The sequence below is a fragment of the Pseudopodoces humilis genome, chromosome 1 (assembly GCF_049639895.1).
Source record: "Pseudopodoces humilis isolate 2021_Gansu_Grassland_sample_001 chromosome 1, ASM4963989v1, whole genome shotgun sequence".
Lineage (NCBI taxonomy): Eukaryota > Metazoa > Chordata > Aves > Passeriformes > Paridae > Pseudopodoces > Pseudopodoces humilis.
In genome coordinates, this window is record NC_142200.1 from 98,628,253 (window position 1) to 98,640,497 (window position 12,245).

The 12,245-nt window shown below is 40.2% G+C and overlaps 1 protein-coding gene across 3 annotated transcripts in view; it reads left to right on the forward strand.

Moving 5' to 3' along the window:
* Positions 1-62: 62 nt before the first annotated feature.
* Positions 63-12,245, forward strand: part of RALA (RAS like proto-oncogene A) — a 30,509-nt gene continuing 18,326 nt past the window's right edge. The window contains exon 1 of one of the 3 annotated variants that reach the window (XM_005529932.2): positions 63-167. The gene's annotated coding sequence lies outside the window, so the exon portion shown is untranslated. Of the gene's footprint in view, positions 168-699; positions 814-1,232; positions 1,289-12,245 lie in introns of those variants that run through there. The other 2 variants (XM_088054669.1, XM_014258692.2) reach the window with 2 other exon arrangements.

The window sequence follows — 12,245 nt, forward strand, 5'->3', positions numbered from 1 at the left end:
CCCCCGGCCGCCCCCGCCCGGCCGGGCCCGCCCTCCCCCCCGGGCCGCGCGCGCCGCCGGCCGTGCGCGCGGGGGCGGTGCCAGGGCCTCCCCTCGCCCCCCCCCCCCCTCCCCGCGCGCTCCTCGGGCGGGCAGCGGAGCGCGCGCCGCCGGCACCACCGCCGCAGGTGAGCCGGGGGCGCGCGGGCCGGGCCGGGGTGGGGCCGCCGCCACCGCGGCCGCCGGGGCCGGGGGGGACGTAGGGGACCGGCTCCGCCCGCGCCGGGGCAGCTCTCCGGCGTGGGGGAAGCCGCCGTGCGGGCGTCGGCTTACGGCGGCTCCGCGCCCGGCGGCTCTGCGCCGCCCGGGGATTGGTGCGGGGGTGCGGCTGCCGCCCCGCCGCCCGTGTGCGCCTGCCGGCCCCTCCCCAGGGTGTGGGGACGGGCGGGCGGCGCCCCGAGCCTCCTGCGGGGGCCCGGTGGCCGCTCCCTGAAGGTTACGGGCGTCGGCCTTGGCGCCCCCCGGCCGCAGCCCTCCGGGGCGCGGGGAACAGCGGGGAGGGGGCGGCGGGGTCCGGCCGCCTGTTGCGGCGGGGGGCGGGTGCGGGTCCCTGGGGCTGCGGGGCGGCGGCGGGCACCGCCCGTACCTGCGGAGGGCGGGGCGCGGCCGGGGCTGCACCCCGAACAAAGGGGCCGCGCCGTGGGGCCAGCGGGGAAGGGGGTCGGGGCGCTCACCCACCGGCCCGGCGGGACCGAGCGGCGGCTGCAGCTGCGATTCCTGCCCCGGCCGGGTGCCGGAGACCCTATACGTGTATGTGGGTTCTGCGGTTCTAGAGTGAGTAAGAGCAGGGTTTCTGTAACATTTAATTGCTGCCCAGTTTCATGTGCTGGGCTTTTCTATAGTTGCTGGTAACTAGAGCTTGTGTTTGCTTTAAACGCAAAGGAGAAATGCTATTAAGTTGCCCAAATAAAAGAGCCTTTCAATACTCACCTATTTGGTTAGGTAAGCGATTTGGTGTTTGCTTTTGGGTTTCTTTTAAATGGAAGTTAATAGCTTCAGCTCCTTCCCCTTAATTGAGTCTTTAAATGTAAATGTTAAGTGGGCCATAGGTATCCCAAGAGTCACCTGGAGATCGATCTGTGTGTTTGTTTTGTGGCATCCCCAAACCAGCCTGCCAGAAAGATTGCCAAAATGATTTTTTTTTTTCACATTCAGAATGTTCCTGATGTTTTGTTTTACGTTTGAATTTCCAGTTCTTATCGGAAAACGACTTGCATTCTGCACTGCAAAACATTACACTTCCACAAGTGTAAGTGATACGTGCTTCTGCTGGCATTCCAGTGTCTGGAGATAGGTTATAGAGAGATCTGAACATAAAACTATAAGTTGTTCTTTGTCTTTTCCACTGAAAGTTAAACTGAAAAGAGAGGAGCTCCTGAGAGAGGGGCTGGACTGGGAGAAGATACTGCTCTTCTGTTAGTTTTCAGGATAATTAAGAGTGATTATAACTGGATTCTTAATTAAAAATCCTCTTCTTTTTAGCTGACTTATTAATCTAATAGCATGTACCTTAACATTTAAGTCCTGGGAAACTGAGCATTCTTAACAGAATGAAGAACAACTGTTTGATATGTCAATCTCTGATGTGAATTTAAATCCTTCTGTCTGCTCTTGCATGACAGTTTGTCAAACATTTTTTGTGGAAGCCTCCAAATGGTAGAAATTTTATGGATTGATAGTGCTAGTCATGTTTACCCTTTATTCTTTTCTGTAGAAATAAGAGAATATGACATAATGTTGCACAAAAAGATCAAAACAAGCCTTCAGTCTACTGCATGAGAGGTCAACTGTGAGGTTAAATAAACTGTGATGCTAGATAGTGAATGTACTCCTTCACTACTGCAAGATCCTTGTCTTAGTCTTTGCTTTTTAGTGCTCTTTTGAATTTGAGGAAGGGAAAGATTACAAACATTCTAAGGTGAAGTATTTTGTGTTGTGTGTTCTTTGACAGTGTTGTAATGTTGGTTTTTTTGGACCTTAAGTAGAGAATATTTAGCCATGAAAATGAAAACTGGAATGTGTCCTAGCTGTGCATTCTTTGTAACCTCTGTCACCTGTGGTTACATGCTCTTGAGATAAATAACCCATAGAAATTGGCTATCAAGGGGAAGGGATGGGCATGGGGAAGTGGTGCAGGGAGGGATGTGACTGTGAGGATAAGGCAGAGCTGGGTAAAGGTGACCAAGGAGGAGCACAAGACTGTTAAACAAGTGTAGTTGGAGACCTTGCAGTGGTCCATGTGTCTTCTGTATTCAGACTGACTTCCAGTTTCCATAAGGGCAGTTGTGTTCTTAACCTCAGTTACTGAGTCATGCAGTGACAACCCTGTATCTACCTTTTCTGAGGGATTACACTGAAACAGAGGTGTTCCATCTAAGAAGTTTTTTAACAGGTTTTGCTCCTGTTAAATTTCAAGTGTATCTGACTTAGAAGAACTTAGAAGAAAATAATTGCTGAGGCAAAAGATGCTGCTGTCTTAGAAACTGATATATGGCAGTCTCCAGTATCAAAGGATACTGTAACTGACAACAGCATTATTTTTGCTGCAGTTTTACAACTGAAGAAGAAATACCTATATGAGAATTTTTTTTTTTAACTTTGTGATTAGATTTGGTTGCTTTGCCACCCCAGTGAGTGCTGTAAGATATAGTGGTCCTGGGAATCAGTGGCTGATAACATGTCTCCTAGAAAGGGAACGCCCCACCCCCTTGAAAGTCCTTATAACCAGCTCCCAGTAAAATTCTAATGGCTCCAAGCTATTGAAATTACTTTGCATCTAAATTGAAATCTATTTTATATGAACAAGGTAGTTTGGTAGGCTAGTGACAGCATTCCTTTGAACATATTGTAGCCTGCCTGCCTTAAACACACAATTACAGGACAACAGTGTTAAGCCTCCTTTATATTTTAAAAAGAATTTATGTGAGGAACCAAATAAATAGAGCAGTTGGTGTTATGTACGTCCACTAAGTGTTCTGCAAAAATATTTATATTTTATAAATTGCTAAGTAGGGAAGAAATTGCTATATTTTATTAATCTGTTGCAGTACTTAAAATCAGCTCTCAAGATAGTTATAAAAAGTTATTTTTAATGCTTACTGTCTGCAAAATCTAAAATTGGTTATAGTCCTTGTGGATATAAATAACTTAGAGTCACTTTATAGCAAATGTACCTTGCAGACCAGGGGATTGTTAAACCTTGTTATGCTACTCATCCTGTTTTCTTGACTATTGTGAGTCAGAGTCAGCACCTAAAGCCCAAGGATTTATCAGTGGTTACAGCTGCTTGTTGAATCTCTTTGGTAGTTGTGCAACCCATAATCATCAGGTTAGACTTGTACTCTAGAGTCTTAGGGACTCTTTACAGCAGGAAAAAAATTCTGAAATTCTCCCAGAAAAAACAGAATTGGATTGAAATGTAAGAACAAGTTGGAAAGACATGTAGTATAGATTAAGTAATGCTGCCTTAGAATGACCCAATGTGAGAATTCATTGCCTTTGCCCAGAGAGAGGCTTAGTATTTACTTGTCATATTTTGTTTAGAATTCGGTTTGCCTCTGTCAAAATTCCCAGCACCTTTGAGACAATAGATTGGCAATACTGAAGTGTCCAGGCTTTGGGGGGGAATAATGGAAAAAAGTGTGTTGAAGATGTTAGATGACATAGGCAGTTACTATAGAGAATTCAAAGTAAGCTGTGCCATAATCAGTTTATAACGGAGAGGAGCCAAGAATGCAAAGAAGGTAGAACAAAAAAGCAATGTAGAGTTGGTTGCATAGTAACTCTGCAGTTGTTACTTTAATGGAATTTTTGATGCTTATTTTGTGATAGTAGCTCCTTAGTTGAAGTAATTATAATATACGTTGAGTTCCTACCAGTAAAGTTCATGCATTGTATATATGTATAATGCATTGTATTCTTCTCTATAAAAGTATGTTTACTACATCATTTGATGCAAGAGTGTGGGAATATCTGGTGCAGTGGCCCACAAGGTTTCATTATAAAATGGCACGTAAATATACTGTATGACCAAGTATTTCTGCAAGTTATGGAAAATGCTGTTTACAAAGGCGCTTTGCATCTGTGCTTAGTAGGTGGGCAGCAGGGATCAGCCATGCATTCAGGCCTTGGTACCTGTTTCATTTTACTCTCTGAAATACTAATTTAATAGCCTTCTGTACTACTGTAAGACTTGATCTTTAACTCTGATCCTTGTTTCTGAGAGTCTGAGAATGCTCTACATATAGCACCCACATCCAGACAGGCAGAAATGTTTCTGTCAACATGAAATAGATTGCAGTAAACATGGAAGTCTTGCAAAAATGAAACATCTGTGAAGAAAATAAAAAGCCAGCTATGTGTGCTACAGTCCTTCTCTTTACTAGTACTCCCATTCAAGCCTGTCAGATGGCATAGAGTAAAGGAGGTCTGTCATTACGAAACAGCAGTGTAGTCCTGTTGGTATAGCTGTGTTGAGAAGGCTTTTAACACAGAAGTACTTAATACCAGCAACACCTTGCCCAGTAGGATTTACTTCAGACCTCAAAATAAAAGAAATTATATAGATAGGTAACTAGTGTTAATGTGACAGACGTTTGCATGCCATGTCAGTCATAAAACCCACACTTGATAAGTGAGATCACAAAATGGGAGGTGTTTGAGTAGACAGACCGAAGACCCTACTCAAAGCAAGGCTGGTAGGAGCTCATCATTAACCATCTGTCACTGTTGCCCTTGGAGAACAAAGTAAGTGAAATCAGTGAATGCAATCACTGAATCCAAGTGACTGCTGTGTGGAAGAGGATTTTGGGATGACACCACTAAATCATAAAGTTCTTGCATACTTAAACACCTGAATTAATTTCACCTATGTAGTGTAACATGCAAATAAGCTTCATTCCAATCCTCAGAACACTTGCATTTTAAGAAATAACACCGCACACTTGTAAGAACTGATTTTTGTAAGGTCAAAATTTATATTGTTCAAATTAAGAGTTCATTGCAATGCTTCAGTGACTGGTCCAGTAGAGTCATGACTGGTAGCTCAGTGTACTTTATCACAACTTGAGTTCTCTGATTTTTAATAAGCTTACATTTTTGAAGTTGTCACTGATTCGAAAATTAATGTGAAATTTATTTTACATTGATGTAGTTTACATATTGAAGTCGATACAGCATGGGCCTGTGTGAGTGTGATTTATTAAAGCATCTTTCTTTACTGGTCCGGATTGCATATTTTTTATCTGCTGCTGGTTAGACCTGATGGCTTTGAAGTTCCAGGCTTTATATTCAGTGGAAGTAAAGTATATAATAAACCAGGAAAACTTAAACTTGAAAGAAAACACTGCACTCTGGACTCCTTCTCTATGCAGAGCAGTGTTGTCACTCAGTATTTAAGGAGCAGGTGCATTAGACTAAATATCAGAAACTGCTTTCAGTTCAGCAAGATTGCCATCTAAAATGTTATTATATGGTTAGTATTGTAAGGAAGAAAATATAGCTACAGGTAACATTCATAATTAATTCCAGGTATTCTGCAACATCTCAGAGTACCCTGTAGGAAAAGACCCACTAATTTGAGATGTATGAAATGGCGGTACTTGATTATTTTCCCGGTTTAATGAAGGCTGATAAGAAAAATAATGAAAAGTTAAGTTACTAATAAAGAGTAAGAAGGCCGCTCATCTGAATTATTAATTTGGTTTGCATCAGTAGTCGTTTTGTTTCAGTGAATAGTGTAACATAAAGGACTGCTTTAGAAAAAATAAGTAAAGAAATATGGATGAATTTGTTTCAGAAATATTAAAGAGTTAACCAAGTGTTCTTCCAGGTGCAGCATTCTTTCTGCAGATAACTTGTTTCAGGTGTGGTTTTATAATAACAATTAAGCAGGAGCTTAGTTGCTGCAATTTGGACTTAGAGGAGTTAAATTCTAAATCTTAATTCAAGATATGTCTCTGTCCTATTTCTCACATCTTGTTTTGATAATAACTTGGATCTTAAGTCATGATTTCAACTTTTTACCCTTGTGCTTCTGCTTTTATGGGAAAATACTCACTTTTGACCTATTCCACATCTCAAATGCCTCTGTATTCTTTGCTAAGAAATCCCATTGCAGGCATTGCCAACTAGTTTTTCTTGTGTTGAGAGTGTGGCAGTTTATAATTTATAGATTCATGGTGTTGAAGAGGCCAGTAGCTAATCCACAAAACATTTTAGGAAAGCCTGTATGCGTACACCCATGCAACCCATCTCCCTGTTGATCACTAATTTTGGGCATGTAGTTACTAGTTTACTGATGGGCTTAGAGTTACAATTACACTTAAAGATTGTATAGTGCAGCCACTCACAAAAATTCTGGAATTTCTCAGCTCTTCTTTGCCCCAGAACCAGAGTGAGATATGAAATGTTTCAGTTTGGAGTAATTCGGAAACCTGATTTTCGAGAAACTTCTTCACTGTCATGCCTCTTGAATGTTTTTCATTTGATTATAATGAGAAAGTTGTTTCTTCTTAGGTAACTTTGTTTAGTACATGTTGAACTTTAGTAGAAGAGCATCTTTTCCTAAAAGTTAAGTGAAAGTTAAACTGTATCTGTTGTATTTTCTGTCTTGCAAAGGTTGAATTTTATGGCTCTTTCAGTTAAAGCATATAGATGAATGAAGTAAACTAACAAAAATATTCTCTGCAAGATGCCTCAGTTAGAACTGAGACCATGTTTGTAACACAAACACAAGACTTTGTAACACAAGAATTTGTGACATTTTCTTCAGACTGGGGTATTTTGAGGAGCATTGTAAAAGCAGTCTTAAGATCTAGTGATCTTAAGAGTAGTTTGGAAAATTTGCAAAAAACAGGCTGTTGTTTGAGGAGTGAAGTTTTATATTATATGTTTATAATAAGTTTTACTACAATTTTAGGAGAGGATACTTTTTTAAAAATATGGGGGAAAATATGTTTCTCTGAGGGAAAACTGAAACAGAAACAATCTTGTAACCAAGTACTAGGGTTTCTTTTAAGAGAGTATGAACAATGAAATACAATATGATAAAATACTGAAACCTAACCCAGTCAGAATGGCATAGTTAGACAGTCAGGGGTTTGAAGGAGATTTTTTCAGGAACGTAATTCCTGTTTTACAATCAGCTAATCAGGTCATGCTATCATCTGTGAACAACAGGAATGGATTTTAATAGCACTAACTTTTCTAGACTTTATGCAGGACTCTGATGCATGTGCGTAAGGTAAAAGAAGTAAACCCCTTAAGAAGAAAAGCAGCAAAATTAGCTTCTGACTGTGGTGAACTGATGCTACTAGAAGTACTGCCACTGAAGTGGAAGCTTGCAAGTGACCAGCTGAAAAGAAAATGTTTTCCTAAGTCAGAGGTAGTGAAGGTTTCTTAGACTGGAGAAAATCATGCAACACTGAAAAGATGCTAGGTCACATACTTCTCACAGGAATTTAAAAGGTTGTGTACAGAAATGAAAGCAGCTCATTCTTGGTACTGTTTAGCATTGTAACATGTAGATTTAAATTAGTTAAATGTTGATAAAGATACTGGATTTCACTGTAGACAGACTTCTATAGTAGTTTTTCCGCAGGGAGACTGGCCTTTAAAATAAACTGAATTTGGTCTGTGACCTCTGCTGGAATGCCTTTAGCTTTTGCATTCCGTGTCAGGTCACAGGAAGAGAGACACACTTGAGACCTATCTAGTGATGCGCAATAGTACACCATTCTTAATGGTGCCTTTTTCAAGTGTTTGCCTTTGGAGTATGATTTTAAAAGTAATTTTTAGGTTGGTTATCAGAAATTTTTGATAGCTGCTTCACTTGGTTTTCCAGATAGTCAGAAATGAATGCTGTGCTCCTGTGTTCTGAATTTGATTTATGATTTTAGCATACACTGCTTTGTAAAGAACTTTTTTGAGATAGTCTGTTCTCTTAAAACTTAGAGCTTACATGCTTATATTCTTGTAAAGTCATTTAACAGTTCTGAGTTACTTTGTGCATTGTAAGAGCTGTAAGAATTGAAACAGGAGCAAAAAGCAAGTTTTAAGTTTGGGAACATTCAATTTGAAAATCCGTTCTGTGGTACTGCAAGAAAAGTGTGATCAGTATTTTAAGCAGGAAATTATGAAAACCACCTTGCACTGGCACTTGATGTGAAAATTGTTAAATTACATGAATATTAATAATTTCATATTAATTTAATGAACTGAATGCCCTCTGGTTTTAGCCATTGAGAATTTAAGGCCCATAATATGTGAAGTAGCCATGAAAGCCTATCATGTATCATATGATTGGCAAGCATATATTGAACTAAATGACAATTCATTGGCTGATCGAATCTTTTAGGTCTATTAGATTATCAATTTTTCAAATCATATATCTAACAGTTTTAGGATAAATGACATCTAAAAATGGGGAGGGATCTGCCTGACTGTTTCAGCTTTATGAGTGCTGTATTACTATGCAACATCAGGTCTACAACCAATTGTGGTTTTGAACCAGCTATTCAAAAGGTTTTTGTGTATTCGCAAACCAGTTCATTAGTGAGTTATGCATATGAAATACTTTTTCTCTGAATAAAATAGAAAAAATTTTATGGTTTTAGGAGGAGAAATTTGCTCTGCATAGAATATAAACAGAAAGAGGCATTACCGGAACGAAATATGGCTACAAAAGTAATGTTCTTCCAATAATACTATAAAAATATACTTGTGCATTTCTAATTAGGTGGTAAAGCAGATGGCAAAGTCATAAAATGACTGAAGTAACTTACTTTGCCAAGTCAGATTTCACTAAAGAAATTTGCTGCAGCTGCATGATTCCTTAGAGGAATAAAAGGAAACTTTTGAAATGCAAATCCAACATGTTTATATTTCATTAGGTTCCATTTGGCTGGTGTATTGATGCAGTCTGCTTGTGGGGAGAGAGAACACTTGCCTTTATTTGTGAAGAGGAGACAGAGAACTTGGTGGTTCCCACTTCTTGGTGTTCCTTGTTAATGCGCTGCATTCAGTCCTGTCTGCTTGCATCATTTGTGCTGTGTCCTTTGAGGTAAACGTGCTTGCACCTGCTGGAGCACTTGTTTCCTGCATCCTTCATTGTTAGAAGCCATTTTATCAGCATGAGATGTGAAGGATAATGTGTTGCGGTATTCCTGCTCAGCCTTTGCTTAAATTTCATTCACCTGGGCACTGACTTGTGGGAGAAGGCAGTGACTGCCTCAGAAATGCTTTATTTGAAAGCTTAGACTTTTTCTTTGTCAAGAATTTCATAGGAGGGTTACTCAAACAAGGCTCCTGTGTTCATTCTGTCTGTACTAATACTTGAAAGAATTTAAGGGTGTTCATGTGAGTTTTCACCATATTACTATTATGACTGGCTAACAAGGAAAAATAGTTGTTTGAGCAGGATAAATTCCCTGAGCTATCAGCATCAGAACTTGTCTTGGTGTGACAAGAGATGCCTGAAAAACAACAAGGCTGCTTAGGACCCTAACCTACAGAAGAGATGCTGTCTCCATTCCTTCTATAGATTCCTTAAGATTGTTGGGTGCAGCCTGCCATGAGCCTGATGACTGTTTTGCTTTGCAGATACTATTTGTTTCTAGATTTCTCAGTCACAAGTTAACTTTCCTTACTGTAGAGCAGGGAAGATGTCTGGGTGCAGTTTTAGGTTTAGTGAATGTGGATCTTGATAATCATTCTTTCTGTGTGTAAAAATGACCATGCAAATATTTGCTGTTTCTAGAAAATGCGCATCTGACATTCTAAACTTCTAAAGGAAGACTAGGGGTTTTTAACAATTAAAAAGATCCTTGTGTTAGAGGAAAGCCTATCTTATTTCAAGTATGTCTTTGGGAAGCCATCTTCAGACTTTTCTCAAGGAATTTACTTCATCAAGCCAAGACAGCACGCTTACATTTAAATCTTCCTAAAATTTCTATAGTATATATTGAAGTGTAAATGTACAGGGGCAAAAAGGACACAGCAGTGTGGTTGAGATTCCTTTTGAAATATAATTGACCAAAAAAACCTGAATTTTTGGTACTGAATATGCTGTGAACAAGTTTTGAATACAGTGCTCTTGAACTGCTTTTAAAAGTGCACTGCTGAAGCTCATGCTGCAAGCTCTGGCACCATGCCTTCAAGAGAGCTCCATTCTTGTTGCTTTCTAGAACAGCTGGAAGCAGCAGCCCTGTGCAAGTGTCAGTGAAGCCTAGCTTATCATTAATCAGAAGTTAGCTTCCAGATGTGCTTTCTTGTACTCGAAACACAGGATAAAAATGGCTCTATCTCGTATGTCTTAGGTGACACTAACTTAAATGTGTTCTTGAAATGTTTCACCGAGTTCTTATTAGAATAGCACTAGTTAAGAACCTGAGCTGTTGATTATGCATTTCTAAAATTAATCCTTGTAGGCTATATATCTTGACTCGTATTTTGAGGGGGAGGAGGGTTGGGAGAGTGTCTTTGTTCTATATCAAATGCATCTCCCATGAATGTAACTTGACTTTTAATTACGGATAACTGATGTGGAAGGCTCTTCCACAGATGTCCCCCTCATATGTTTCAGCCTTTCATGGTAGAAAATCAGCTGTAGTACCACAGTACCTGTTTGTCTGCCTTCCCTCTGAATCCATGCAAGTCTGTGAATAGTTTTGATGGGCTAGTGGCATGTAGTCGTAATTGCTCATTATTCTATTGTCTGCTGTGACTATTAATTCTCTCCTTATGGTGTATAATCTTAAATCAATACAAAATGAATGCGTTCTATTAATATGCTAGATTACAGATCTTCGAGTTTACAAATAGAATATGAAAGAAGACATGACCCTTATACTTTGTGTTAAAGCATTTTAGCACTGTCAGCCTCAGAAAGCAAAGTTCCCTCAGTGATTAGATTAGACTGGCAGAGGGCACCAGCCACATACTGAACTTGTAGAAGCAGGAACAGCATTCTAGACTCTTGTGTGTATATTACCAAAATTATTTCAGTGTAACTTTGGTTGTTAGACTATGAAAGCAAGCTTTAACCTTGTGTTAACCTTGGTGGTGGGCTTGAGTTTGCTGCTCTTCCCATTGATCTCTGCATCAGTTCAGATAAGTATCAACTGCAAGTATCTAGAATTCTTCCCAGTGTTTTGTAATAGCCATCGCATAACTTAAAAAAAGTAAGAAATCTTCAACAGGTGCCAGATTATGGTTGAGGAACCCTAGAACACTTGCATTGTTTTGCCACAGTGTTTATATAGGCTGGTAGTGCTGTTTGCTTTCCCCATGCTCAGCTATGTGTTTTTCTGGGCTATCTTTGGTACTAGCAGGCTGGTATCCGTTCAAAAACCAGTATAGGTTAATTTTTGTCTAGAGCAATTTCTGAAGTGCTTTGCCACCTAATAGTTGCACCAGTGCTGTTGGGAGAAAGGATATAGGAATATCAGACAGACTGTTGTAGGTTTAGTTTATATCAGCCTTGCAGACACACACAGTTGGACTCCAGGGCTGTATGTTTTGTCAGCTGTTTATGTGGACAGTGATGTAGCTGCTTTGTTTTCTTTTCAGTACACTACAGGGTTTGAAATCTTAAGACCTTGATTTTGTTCTAGACTGTTTCTGTTGTTCAGTTTGTCAGGGTTTTCATGTACTGTTCCATGTGGGTTTCAAGAAATTTCCTTATGGAAGTTCTTCCCCAGAAATCATCTTGCAGGAAGCCAAAGAGGCCTTTTGGTAAGAAATTACTGGAATGATGACTTAAAGCATATGAAATGCATATCTGTTCTTGCTTCAGAAGGTGCTGTCTACTTCATGGCTATGCCCAGAAGTTGTGACTAAGGCCCTGTGGAGCCTCAGGGCTAGAAGTCTGTGAACTTGTTTCTCATGTTTTAGTGACTTCTTGTTGGAGAGATCACAATTCTTCTCTTGATGTCTTAAGAGTATAAAGTTGTGGGCATGTGGGAACCACTCTTCTTTGTAACAACACAGTGTAATTTATGGGATGGATAGGCTTCTGTTACTGGGTGAAGAGTTCACTGGTTGATTTTTCCACTTTAAGTGCTTATGATTTGAAGTACTTGTCTCAAGGAGCTGGGAAGTTTAGGCCTTTTGCCTGAGGAGATTTGCTTCTGCTGAGAGATAGAACTGAAGTCAGTCTTCTACCCTTTATTTTTGTTAGTATATGTGTAGTTAGTCACCATAGTAAA